Consider the following 12,890-nt stretch of genomic DNA (forward strand, 5'->3'; position numbering starts at 1 on the left):
ATTAGTACAAACTGAAACCATCTTGATATATGTCATTCCTGACTGTTTTTACAATCTGACTGATAGAATGTCCAACAAAGCAAGGATCAGGATGAGGTGTACGGGTTAACTAGAGCCCCTTGTCCTAACTGCACATCTCTGTAAGAGCCTTCATATTTCTGCATCCACCTCCTCTCCCTGGAGAAGATTACCAGAGGAAGCGACTTTGTGGAGGAAGGGTTCACTTCAGCTCATACTTGAAGGAATACAGTTCTTCAAGGGATGGAGACTGATTATAGACTAGCTCACAGCTGTTTCAGCAAGAATATGAGATGTCCACACCATAGTTGGGTAAGACAGGAAGCAGAGGTATGACAGGAAGTAGACCGTAATATGACGCTCAAGGCCCACCCCCAGTGACTAACTTCCTTCAGTGTGGTGCCTCTCAAAGTTTCTCCATCCTCCCCAAGTGTCACCATCAGTAGGAGACTGAGTTTTTAAATGCTGTGGGAGGACATGTCACACCATGCCTTGCAAAGAAAATGATTCCTGCAGCAAATGCTTTCAGCCATTGCCTTTAGGAGCCTTGCTCTTGTCAGCCAGTTTCTCCTTTCTTATACAGTCCAGGACTCTCCTGCCTAGGGAATGGTGCTGCCCACAGTAGGCTGGGTCTTCCCACGTCAGTTAGGGCAATCAAGACAATCCTCTACAGGCAATTCCTCAGGTGAGCCCAATCTAAACAATCCCTCCTGTGACTCTCTTGTCAGGGCACTCTAGGTTGTGTGGAGCTGACAGAGTTCACCATCCTACTTCCCTAGGTGTGATGCCTATACACCTGTTTGCAAGAGTTTCTAAGAAATGGGATGGAATTAGCTCCTTTCTTCCTCAAACAGATCTTCTGGGTTGGGTTACTGTTCTCTGCTACCATTTGTTATCTCTGAGAATATTACCTGTGTCTTCACCATGTCTCTCCAGATAATATCTGAAGCCTCCCGTTTGGCCCTCAGACATTCTTATTCAGTGACCCTAATCATGATTTTCCTCAACATTTCCTATTTCTGGATTATATCACTTCAATTTTTATTTAAAATTTTTACTTTTTGCCCTGTGGTCTTATATAAAACAAAGTAAGTCACTTCAAGTTTTCTCAGTGTGACAGAGGTATAAATGTACACATGAATACATATATACATGGAAGAGTACATAAGTATATCTATGATTTTATTATGTCTAGCTTCATACTAGTAATTAACTCATTTTCTTTTTGATCTAAATTAAATGTGATTGAGTAATAGAATTTTAAACCTCAAAAATACTTTAGATAAAATCTCACCCAATCCTCAGTATTACTTTAGATACAGAAATGGGGGGTCTTTAACATATTCATGTCCACAAACAACTAAGCCAAATGGCTTATATTTAGAATTCCAGAACCAGAGAAATTGCTCAGCAACTAACAACACTGGCTGCTTTTTCTTAGGACTCAGGTTCAATTCCAAGCACCTGAATGGCAGCTCACAATCTTCTGTATCTCTAGTCCCGGGAGATCTGCTGCCTGCTGCCTCTAGCCTCTGCAGACATCAGCCACACATGTTGTTACAGTGCATGCATGGAGGTTAAACACTCATACACATTCTCAATCAGTGAATCTTTACATTTAGAAATCTAATTTCTGTTCAAACAAATACCCCCTCTTTATTCATCAAATTGCTTATCCCACTTATTACCTGAAGAACTAGGTAGTCACTAAAAGTAGGAAGAAATGGAAATAAAGTTGGTCATTTCATTTAGCTGGCTACTTGGCATTTATAAAAGTTACAAAACTTGGACATTTATCAAGGTGAAGAAGTGTCTTTACTGAATGTGTTATGCACCCAATTTCTAGTAAAGAAGGAAATAGGCACATATTGTAGAAACACCACGTTTTCAGCTCATGCTTCCACGCAGCAGCCTAGAGTAAGTGATGTTGTCCCAGAAGCATGGCTGTGAGAGCAAATGTCCTTTCTGTAGAGCTGTTTACCTGTGCTGGTTTACTTGGGTTGATTTGTTAGTCAGTCATGTGTGGAGAATCCCACTTGCTCAAGCTTGAAACTTTCAAGAATTCACTTTGATAATGCAGGAGTGGTCTTTCAAACTTAGCATTGGTAGACTATAGTTAGTATGCTATATGGTGGCCAAGAAAAGTCTATGGAAGATGAAGAAATAATTGAAAGAAACCAGGAATTTTTTTTATATACTGAGAGGGTAGATGCTGAACTTTAGGCTGAAGCACCATCTTTGTGGAGGTAGAAGGGAGAAGTCTTGTTACTCGTGTCCAGCTTTAGGTTTTGAGTGTGTGTGTCTGTGTGTGTGTGTCTGTGAGTGTGTGTATGAGCATGTGAACAATGATGTATGTGCACATGTGTGTGGGTGTCCATGGAAGTCAGAAGAGGGAGCTGGATGCCCTGGAGCTGGAGTTATAGGCAATAATGAATTATTCAATGCAAATGCTGGAACACAAATTCTTGTCTATACGGGAACAGTAAGTCCTCTTAACTGTTGAGCCATTTCTCACACTCAACTTTAGACTGGGTCCCAAAGACCTAATTGGGGTCTAAACACCATTGTTAGGCTAAGAAAAATCCCAAATGCCTATTTTATCTTGTTTGTTTTCTTTTCTTCGTCCAGGACACTAGGTTATTGTGTAGTGTTGAATGTCCCTGTTGTTCTCAGTGACATTTACACCCTTTTTGTTTCAATTAAACAATGAAATGGCCTGATAACACCTGAAGTGAAGTTTGTCACATGACCTTTGACTTTTAGTTTTTTGTCAAATGTAATTAACACAATACAGTGCTTTTCCATAAAAAGAATAGTGATTTAGGCTGATCAATGTTAATTAATTCATGTATGTGTACTTTGAATGAATAAGAGCATCAGTGTAAGGTGGTTTAAATTAACTACATTTTAGACTTTTCCTTTAATCACTCTAAGACTAGTGGGATGAAAAACTCATAATGGGGCTGAAACATAAATGATAAAAACAAATGTGGTGTCTATTTTAAATTAGATAAACTTCTAGTAATTTGAAATTTGTGCAAATAGATATCAAATGTTATCGAGGTTAAGGACAACATGATGTTAGTTTTGCTTCAATATTTGAAGGAATGGTTGAAGAGGAGAAGGCATGCTGACTTTTGTTTTCCATTTGCTTGCAAAGCTGTTTCAAGGTTGGCTTGGCTTCTAGATAACCAACTGTTCTAGAAACAGAATCAAAGGAATAAAAGTTTCTGAGTAAGGTGAGCCATTCCTAAGCTAAAATCAACTCTGTTTTATTCCCAACTTCCTGACAAATCACCAAATCATTTTTATGAGCATGTATGTGATTCATTGAGCCATTTGAGGAGGGTCAGAGGGTAAGGGTACCATTCACCAGCAGGTTTAAGGAGAGGAAGGTGAGGTCAGAAGGGAAGAGCAGCCCTCATTATTGCAGGAGGAACCTGGAGCCAGCTGTGTGCTGCCCCACTAGATTAGGCTCACCCTGGGTGTTGGTTAACACAGAGCACTGAGACGAAGATGTTCTGCATGGTACAGAATCTTCAAAGATCGGCTCATGGATTTCTATTACTATAAAGAGGATTAAAAGGTTTGAAAATTATAGTAAGCCCGTCTAACTGCTAACATATTTGCTAACATTCACCGACACAGAAAAAAGGGGGTAGGATATATTAGCTCAAAGCCCTGGTAGTTGGTGGAAACATCCTCAATAGCGAGATGATAGATAGGTAAATAGATGGATGGCTAGATAGATAGATGATAGAGAGATAAATAGACAGATAGATGATAGATAAATAGATACATAGATAGATAATAGATAAATAGATAAATGATAGCTAGCTAGCTAGATGGATAGATAAATAGATAGATAGATAGATAGATAGATAGATAGATAGATAGATAGATAACAGAGTGATAAAGAGATAGATGATAGAGAGATAGAGAGATATAGGTAGGTAGATAGATGATAGATAGATAGATAGATAGATAGATAAGAGAGAGAGAGAGAGATAAACAGATGTTTTTCTCTCCTCTTTCTCCCTCCCTCCTTCTCTCATTGCCAGAATATGAATTGGTTCACTTCAACTGGAACTGATTAAGAATTCATGGAGCAGAAAATGTAAGGGGTTCTCGAAGTAGAGGCTTTGAAAGACCAGTCTGAGCTATAAATAAATCGCTGCTGATATTCTGTTTTTTTTTTCTGAGCTGCTTATATATGCTTATTAAATCAGAGTGCAAGCACAAAGCAAAGCAGGCACTCTATGCTGATCCTGCTCCACGTGGAGAGACAGACTGGCCTAAATGGACTGGCTTAGTGCACATAGGTGGCACAACACCTTCTCAGAAGCTCTTTGGCCATCCAGAAAGGGCTGCAGCTATGACAGATGCCACCACAGGTCAGGATGCCAAAGCCAGGCATCTGGAATGATTGTTAGGGAGCCCTTGTTGCTACTTACTGTTAATGGGTTTCAAGATCAAATTCCTATGTCTTTACTTCCAACTTGACCTAGCTTCTAAATGTACCTGGAGTAGTTGTGGTTTTCCCTGTGGAGCAAACTGGTTTGTATCTAGGCGTGGGGGAGGGGCTGCATAAAATGTGTATCCCTGGGTCTATGGAATAACTTCCAGGAGTTTAACTTTCTCATTGGTCAAACAGAGATAATAATAACCCTCAAGGCCTATCTCTTCCACAAGGCTCATGCTCAGTGCTTCTATGATAGGGATAAGAGTGGAAGGAAAGCAGACAAGCAAATGAAAAAAAAGCAAGGGCACAGATAAACACCCACATGCACATGCGCATATGCATGTACACACACACACACACACACACACACACACACACACACACACACACACACACAGAGTCAGCTCTCCCGTCTGTTCAGTTGCTGGAGCAGCTCTGCGTGTATTTGCTGGTGTTCTGGAAGGTCTTTGAGGACACTGCAGAAACTTTTATTTGAATTCCTTCTCACATTCTCTGTGTATCGGGAGGCTGTAGGGCTCATAAATGAGACTCGAGTTGAGAACATCCACACATCCACAGACGAGCTTGGCCTGCTGATTGACACAAAATGTGGAGAGTCCACGCTCAGCCACGGAGTTTGGATCAGGCCTGTGGGTAAAGAAAGCCCAGGTAGTTTTGAGCAGGGAAATTCCGGGTGATGACAATATACTCGAAGCATTCATTTGGCTTATATGGGCAGAATGGAGTCCCGTGAGGACAGAGCTGGGAGCCACATCAATAATCAAGGTGTGAGGTGATGGGAACCTGCTCCAGGGTGGGAATATTTGGCCAGGGTGTGTGGGGATATTGTTTCCACCTTAATTGCTTATTTGCCACAAGTTAAACTTCCATCCACAGTTTGCCTTGGCTGGTAAGTCTTCCTGACTCTGGAAAACACACTCCAGCCTTCCATAGAGAAAGGAAGCAAGAAGGGAGAGTAGGAAAGGAAGAAAAGAGAGAGGAAGGGAATTATGGAAGTGGGCAGGCGGGAGTGTCTGGCATGAAGACTGGACTGTGGGGATGAGCATTTGAGTTGATTCAGCTTGGAAGTCGCTGCCTCGAAAAGACCCAGTGAGAGCGCAGAATGAGTGACTGTCTGTTTATGCCAGGGACGTCAGTCCGTGCAGAGGGACTCCCGGTCACTGCTCCTCTAACTCAGCTTCACTCTCATTTGAATGATGGCTTTCAAATGTTTTTGAGCAAATATATAAGAAAAAATATAAGATTTAGGAACAGAGAGACGGCTTAATGGCTAAGAGTCTATTTACTTTTGCAGAGGACCCAGATTCAGTCCCTTGCACCCATGTGACAGATGACAGCCATCTGCAACTCGAGGACCAGGAGATACAGTCCTTTCCTCTGGCCTCCGTGGGCATCAGGCATGTATGTGGTACATATAACTATATGCAGGCAAAACACCGATTCACATAAAAAACATTAAAAATGTACGAAATGAGTTGTGTATTACAAACACTTGCATAAGCAGCTCTACTCAAAATGGTAGCTCGTGGCACATTCCTCTGGGTACTACTGTGGCACTGGCTGGTATTCTTTCTTTTTCTCTGTAATCTATTTTGAGATTTCTTTTAGCAAAAGATGATTATGACTGAGCTGATTTTCAGAACATTGAATGAACACCAACATGTTCATTATGAAGCATGGACTTCTAAGAACCAGGAACTCAGTGCTAAGTTTTGATAATCATCAGTTCACACCTAGAAGGGTGTGTGTGTGTGTGTGTGTGTGTGTGTGTGTGTGTGTGTATGTGTGCGCACACGCACACACAAGTACACATGTACACGTGAAGGCAGGAGGGCAATCTTGGATGTCATTCCTCGCTGTCTACCCTGTTTGGTGAGTCAGGGTCTCTCATTTGGCCTGAAGCTTTGTCATCTAGGTTAGACTGACAGCCCAGCGAGCCCCAGGGACATGGCCATCTCTTCCTGCACAACGTTGTGATTACAGATGCCTTTGGCTTTTCCTGGTGGCTCCAGGGATAGAACTCAGGTCCTTGTGTTTTCAAGGCTTTACCAACCCTCTCTCCAGCACTGGGAGCATTTAAATTGTTTTCCATTTGCTACTATCCAATTTCTGGAGTTCCGTGAACTGGGAACAGTACTGTCTACCATAAAGCCTTGAGTATTCAGGGAAACAGTTCGTATCTGATTATATGCAGAATACTTTTTTTTTTTTCAAAGACTGGTGACTGCCACCAAATGCCAGGAATCCATCTTCACAATTCTAGTCACTTCTCAACAGGTGAGCTCACAGGTGGGTTAGACCTCAGCATCAAGATCCCTCCTCAGATTCACAGAAACCATGCCAATGCCAGCTGCATTGCTGGCTTTGTGGCCCTCCCTTGGGACACAAGCCCACACACAAAGATCCCTCAGTCAGGATGGCTCACTAATGAGAACTGAACCCAGACACAATGGCCATAATTGGTGTAGACGATTTAATGTCGTAGGCTGGTTCTTTATATTATCCTTGGCTCTAGTGGATCCAGGCACACACAGTCACATTCTTTACCTGCAGTTAGCTATAATTTCAAACTAGAAGGAATTCTTTCCTACCTTGGAAACCACAAAATGAAATCAAAGAAATCAGATCTTTTGCAAACCCAGGTTTCCCCTTGATGAGGAGAGGTGAAAGTAAAGCCTTGGCCTCCGGCTGGAAAGAAATCTGAAAATGTCTGATTTTCATCAGATGGCCAAATTACCTGGGCACACAGTAGCCATGACAAGCCCTGGCTGGAAGCTCTCAGGTGGGCATGTGCAAACCTGCGACTTAGCATCCTGGTGCAGCAGAAAGTGGGACATCAAAGCAGAGAAGGAAAGGAGAAGCAAGGGAATGGAAAACGACCTTGTGAAAGGGAACCGGGTCTCAGTTTCTTGGAACTGAGTCCCTATGGGCTCAGATACTGAGCAACATTCCAGAAAGAAAATCTGTGAAGTGTCAATCCAATGGGCCAGGCATCAGAATCTGTGACGTGTCAATCCCAGAGGCCATGCATCAAAATGAGAGACATAGTAACTCTGCCTGTGTGCTCACCATAAAAACCAAGGGCTCAGGAAAGGCTGTCTGGTCTTTCTCGGAGGTCTTTCTTCTTTGAGTAACAGGACTCTGTAATGTAACATGATTTCACATGTTCCCTTTGCTTTCTGAGCTGTGCTTGGTGCAGAAGGGGGAATTTCCTAGACATGGTTCAATTTCCGATGACTAGAGTATGCAAAAGTCTGGTGCAGGGTAAATTCTTTTCTTAGTTCATCTCATTTACGACCAAATAACCTGACCAGAAAGCAGCTTAGGGAGAAAGGGCTTATTCCAGCTCACCGTTCCAGGTTACAGACCATCACTGTTTGGATGTAACAACAGCAGGTGTTTTGAGGTCGCTGCTCTTATGCCCACAGTCAAGAGCAGAGAGATAATAAATGAACCCTAACTGTTAGCTTGTGCTTAGCTAGATTTTCTACTCCTCCAGAGTGCAGACTTCTGAACATCCTCTAGTCATTCCTTCTGCCTGCCCAGGGACACTCAGTGAGTTTTCCTAATTTTGTGTAAAGTGAGACATCCCAGCCAATGTATATGTAAGAATCTAGATCTCTCATTGAGCAGAATCTTATGAGACTTGCGGATTTCAAAAAGACAATGTTAGACATGATGAAAAAGATAATGGCTTTGCTTACACACATTACTATTTGCTTATTTTTGAAAGTGTGAAGTGATTTTCTTTTACATTTTTTTTAATTCATTAGATTTTTTTTAAAAAATACCAATCCAATTCCCACTCCCTCTCCTCCTCCCATTCCCTCCACTCACTCTCCCACCCCACCCCCACCAATCTTCAGAGAGGGTAAGGCTCATTGCTTTGTGGAAGGCCCAAGGCCCTCACTACAATATCTAGGTTGAGCAAGGTATCCATCCAAAGAGAATGGAATCCCAAAAAGCCAGTACATACAGTAGGGATAAATCCTAGTGCCACTGCCATGGCCCCTCAGTCTGCCCCAGCAATTCAACTGTCAACCACATTTAAAGGGATTAGTTTGGTCTTAGGTGTAGTAGAGGCTGCGGGTTTCATTCCTGCCGCCCCAGCTCCCGGCCGCCTGGCTAGCTTATGCCCCGAAATAACGACACACAAACTGTATTCATTTAAACCCTGCTTGGCGCATTTCTATTAATGTGTGTAGCACCGAGGTGCGCTTACTGGGAAGATTCTAGCCTATGTCCATCCTGGGTTGGAGCTTCATCGTGTCTGCCCCAGAGAGGAGAGCTATCGAGAATGAGCTCACTTCTTCTTCCTCCCAGCATTCTGTTCTGCCTACTCCACCCACCTAAGGGATGGCCTATCAAATGGGCCAAGGCAGTTTGTTTATTAGCCAATGACCTTCCTCCATCACTTAGGCTTGTTTCTTCCCATTCACTCAGGTAAACTGTTTCAGTGGGTGAACCCATCATGGTCTTGACCTCTTTGCTCAAATTCTCACTCTTCCCACTCTTCAACTGGATTTTGGGAGCTCAGTCCAGTGCTCTGATGTGGGTCTCTGCCTCTATTTCCATCAGTTGCTGGATGAAGGTTCTATGGTGACATTTAAGATATTCATCAATCTGACTACAGAGCAAGTCAAGATTGGACCCCCTCTCCTCTATTGCTTAGGGTCTTAGCTGGGGTCATCCTTGTGGATTCCTGGGAATTTCTCTAGAGCCAGGTTTCTGCAAACCCCTCAATCAAAATATCTCTTCCCTTGCTCTCATCTCTGTCCTTCCTCCATCTCTACTAGCCCATTCCCTCAAGTTCTCCTCAATCCTTCTCTTCTCCCCTTCTCTTCCCCTTCTTCCCTCCCTTCTCCCCCGAGCCCCATGCTCCCAATTTTATCAGATGATCTTGTCTGTTTCCAATTTCCAGGTGGATCTATCTATGTTTTTCTTTGGGTTCACCTTATTACTTAGCTTCTCTAGGATCATAAACTATAGGCTCAATGTCCTTTGTTTATAGCTAGTATCCACTTATGAGTACATACTGTATTCATCTTTTTGGGTCTGGATTACCACACTCAGGATAGTGTTTTCTAATTCCATTCATTGCATGCAAAATTAAAGATGTCATTGTTTTTTTACCACTGAGTAGTGCTCGAATGTGTAAATGGGCCACATTTTCTTTATCAATTCTTTGGTTGAGGGGCATCAAGGTTGTTTCCAGGTTTTGGCTATGACAAATAATGATGCTATGAACATAGATGAACAAATGCTTTTGTAGTATGATTGAGCATCTTTTGGGTATATGCCCAAGAGTGTTATTTATTGCTGGATCCTGAGGTAGGTTGATTCCCAATTTTCTGAGAAACCACCACATTGATTTCCAAAGTGGTTGTACAAGTTTGCATTCTGACCAGCATAAGATATCATTAGTGTTTTTGATCTTAGCCATTCTGACAGGTATAAGATGGTATCTCAGAGTTATTTTGATTTGTATTTTCCTAATAGCAAAGGATGTTGAACATTTCCTCAAATATCTTTTGGCCATTTGAGATTCTTCTGTTTAGAGTTCTCCGTTTAGTTCAGTACCCCATTTTTAATTGAGTTATTTGGAATTTTAATGTCTAATTTCTTGAGTTCTTTATATATTTTGGAGACCAGTCCTTTGTCAGACCTGGGGTTGGTGAAGATCTTTTCCAAGGATTCATGATTTTCTAAAATAAATGTTTCAGAATGCATGTATCTGCATTCTGTTCTAATAGAGTAAAATAGGAGCAAAAGGTCTGCAGGATCCACCAATTCTTCAGGTATTTTGACTCTGATCAAATGCTTGTGAGAAACCCTGCACCATGTCCATCTGTCTGAGACTCTCTTGAATTTCTGAGTTTTGAACTATAGAGCACATGCTCATTCTCCTCTCTGCCATATCAAACTCCAGGTCTGTTAATAGCTGATAATTAATAGGTAGATGTTACTCTTTTGTGGTAAATGAGATACTTTTTAGAGCAAATTTGCCTTTTACAGAAGCTAATTAGGCTATGATTTTCTCTCCCTTTCTCTTTCTCTCTTTTCTCTCTCTCTCTGTATGTGTGTGTGCATTCACATTTATACATGTATGTAAATATATATTCTACTACATAAAATGTTCGAATTTGATAAAAAAATTCAAACAAGAATATATTTCTTCACAGAAATCATTCAGACATTACACTTTAGTTCTAGATAGTACTGCCCAAAGTCTGCAATCTGTTATTTTTAGTTACCTTAAACTCTGACATTTGCAGAAAAATGGATGGAACTGAAAATCATTATGTTAAATGAAATAAACCAGACTTCCACGAAATTCACCCTTTTTTTCATATGGAGACTTTAGATTCTAATTCTTATGTGTCTGTAAGCAATGAAACTAGAAGGGGAGTGTAAGGGAAAGAGAAAAAAGGAAAAAAATAAAAATAATTAAGACAGGATTACATGTGGCACAACAGCAGAGAGGGAAGGTTTGGGGAAGGGAGATGGGGCTGGTGTGGGGGAGGGGGACAAATAAGAGTAAGTACATAAGTAAGCACCATGGTGAGACACTTTAATTTGTTTTCTAATTTTAATTTAAATAATCAAAAGGAGGTCAGAGCGATGGCTCCGTGGGTAACGGTGCTTGCTGCTAAGCCTGGTGACTTGAGTTCACTCCCTAGGTGCCATATGGGAGAGAGAAAGGCCACAGCCTTCAAATTGTCATCTTCCTCATGGTGTGCATGCCATGGTACAGACACATGCGTACAAACAAACAAATCAATATTTTTGGTAACTTTAATTGCTCCAGAAACCAGGTTACTTTTCTTATCGTGTGGTTTGTCTAGCAGATGGGACTACTACAATTCCTCTCTCCCTGTCACTTCTCTTCTGGCCTGTCTGGAACAGGTGAAGGTGACTCAGCAATCCTGTCCCTACACATCCCTCATTTCCTATGTTTATAAAATAAGATCCGCATTTGTCGCATATGTAGAAGCATTAACTTAGAATAGTGAAGTAATAAAGAATTCAAACAGAAAGCCATAAAGGCTAAACAATGGCATGTTACTTGAATTTTTTGCCATGTGTACACAACAGATATTTTTCCTGTTTCATCTCTGAATGAAATAACTTGCTCCTCACATTTATCCTCAGTCAGTCTTTGTCCTGAGAAGCATGACGGCTGTAATTAAGCATTCAAGAAACTTCATGCATAGTCCACATAAAAATTACATTTGCCTCTTGCATAAACTTTTGATAATTATCCAGTTGTAAATTCAGAAACCTTTTTATTAAGTCCTGGTGCAGAAGCTAGAGGTTTCAGATTGCATGCTAAGCTTTGTAGCTTTTATTCCCTGACTCGGCTGCTCTTTTCCACTCTGGTCTGTCATATGTCAAGTTATACTTAGAATAGAGGAGGGTTTCCTGTTGAGGTATAAAAGACAAAAACCAGATATGCTTCACTCAATGTTTCATCTCAAATGAGTAAAGGACAGTTGCTGTGTACATGATAATGATGGTGTGATCTCTGCTTGTTTTGAGGAACTTCAGCTCACACAATAGGACATGGCAGAACCAGAACCAGCCTGGAGGGAGGATTCCATTCACTGAGCAATAAGCACACAGGAAATTCCAACAGAACACTAGTGTGTGCTTACACAGAGCTGCAAGAAGACAATAAAGCTAGTCTCTGCTAATGGTCTCTTGAGTTCTGGTCTTTCTGGGAAAAACAAATGACAGATAATTTTTCTCTATAATGAGAAGATCTGAATGGGTTGCTTTGCTCAACTTAGTTCATTTAACCTTCTATTATGAAAAACAGAACTTGGAGCTAATTTTCCCAAGTTAAAGTCGTATTCCTGCTCTAGCAGGTGGCTGTCACAGGGCTGTATCATTTCTCTATGCCCTTGAATTTCCAGAAGGATGTTAATGAGTTAATGAGGTTAGAATGAAGATTAAATCAATGAATACTTGAGAAGCACTTAGGCTATAGCCTGTTTCATACCAAGCGCTCAATAAAACTGAGTCAGCATGCCTTCAACAGTAAAGCCAGTGTTTTTATATTTAATCATTCCAAGTAAAGGTGTCTATCACTCATGGAAGACACAGGATGACCATCTGGGCTCGCTGGCAGAAGGCTGTTTGTTTATTCCCAGCTGACCAGACTCAAAATAACCACACAGAAACTATATTAATTAAATTATTTCTTGGCCTATTAGCTCTAGCTTCTTATTGGCTAGCTCTTACATCTTAATTTAACCCATTTTTATTAATTTGTATATCGCCACATGGCTGTGGCTTACCAGTAAGGTTCTGGCTCATCTGTCCCCAGTAGCTGCTACATGGTATTTCACTGACCTACCTACTCTCTCTCTCTCTCTCTCTCTCTCTC

The 12,890-nt window shown here is 41.3% G+C and overlaps 1 long non-coding RNA gene across 2 annotated transcripts in view; it reads left to right on the forward strand.

The window, feature by feature from the left end:
* LOC126505367 (uncharacterized) overlaps positions 1–12,890 on the forward strand; it is a 340,557-nt gene that overhangs the window by 324,953 nt on the left and 2,714 nt on the right. For both annotated transcript variants that reach the window (XR_007592877.1, XR_007592876.1), the window contains one exon: positions 5,796–5,902. This is a non-coding gene — a long non-coding RNA (uncharacterized lncRNA). The remainder of the gene's footprint in view (positions 1–5,795; positions 5,903–12,890) is intronic.

This window comes from Alexandromys fortis, unplaced genomic scaffold, assembly GCF_014885135.2.
Source record: "Alexandromys fortis isolate MF-2015 unplaced genomic scaffold, M_Fortis_MF-2015_v1.1 scaffold_62, whole genome shotgun sequence".
Lineage (NCBI taxonomy): Eukaryota > Metazoa > Chordata > Mammalia > Rodentia > Cricetidae > Alexandromys > Alexandromys fortis.